This window comes from Helianthus annuus, chromosome 11 (assembly GCF_002127325.2).
Source record: "Helianthus annuus cultivar XRQ/B chromosome 11, HanXRQr2.0-SUNRISE, whole genome shotgun sequence".
NCBI lineage: Eukaryota > Viridiplantae > Streptophyta > Magnoliopsida > Asterales > Asteraceae > Helianthus > Helianthus annuus.
In genome coordinates, this window is record NC_035443.2 from 116186330 (window position 1) to 116187266 (window position 937).

General features: G+C 34.4%; 1 non-coding gene across 1 annotated transcript; it reads right to left on the bottom strand.

Moving 5' to 3' along the window:
* On the bottom strand, positions 1-107 carry LOC118484536. The gene has a single exon (XR_004873646.1). It is a non-coding gene; the product is annotated as a small nucleolar RNA R71 (small nucleolar RNA).
* Between the last annotated feature and the right edge of the window lie 830 nt (positions 108-937).

Sequence of the window (937 nt, forward strand, 5' to 3'; positions counted from 1 at the left end):
AAATTAATTACTGAAATAAATACATATTCACAAGAGGACGGGGAATCCTTATATGAAACTTATGAAAGATTCAAGGAGCTATTGAGGAAATGCCGTCATCATGGTCTCGCAGTGTGGCAACAAGAATCCACTTTCTATAATGGATTATTGCCACACACGAGACAAACACTCGACGATGAGACATTCATTAATGTTTGCCAGTCAAAATGTGGTTTACTAACGAAACGAGCAAGGATCTTGTATAATATGGTTTACTAAACCATACATTCTGATTGGAAACTGTCTATAGGTGTTGACCCGTTACGATTTGTTAAAGTGGTTTACGCCACTTTAACGGGTCGTATGCATAGCTACAGGTCTGGATGGTCGAATGAGTCATATGACGAGTCCAATATGTCAAAACACGTTTAATAATGTTGTATAATTAGTTTAGATGTCAAAAATATTGCTCATATAGGTTTAAAGCTATTTTATGCAAAAAGGGTATTTCGACATTTTTAAAGGTATATATAGTTGACTGGTCATTTGACTAACCAAACGACATGACCATAAGGTATAACCTCAGAGGGTTATTCCCTATATTACTATTGGTCATATAAATGGGCTTGGTCTGATAATAAAGGTGACCAAACAGGTCGGATTTGAAAGTCAAAGCAGAAGTAAAACCGTTTGACTTTCGACTAGGAATAAGTTCAAAACTAGAAATGATGAGTTAAACATGTTAGCACATGTCTAATAATGCTATAAAACTGATTTGGTGTCAAAATTTTAAGTTTTAATACCTGAAAACTCTTTCGTCGTAAAATAAATTTTTATGCATTTTTTACTATTATATCGTAAAAGTTTGACTCGTCATTTCGACTACTAAACGTGATGATCAGAGGCTATAATCGCAAGGGTTAACACGTTCATTATTATGATCACGTTGCAAAGTTCA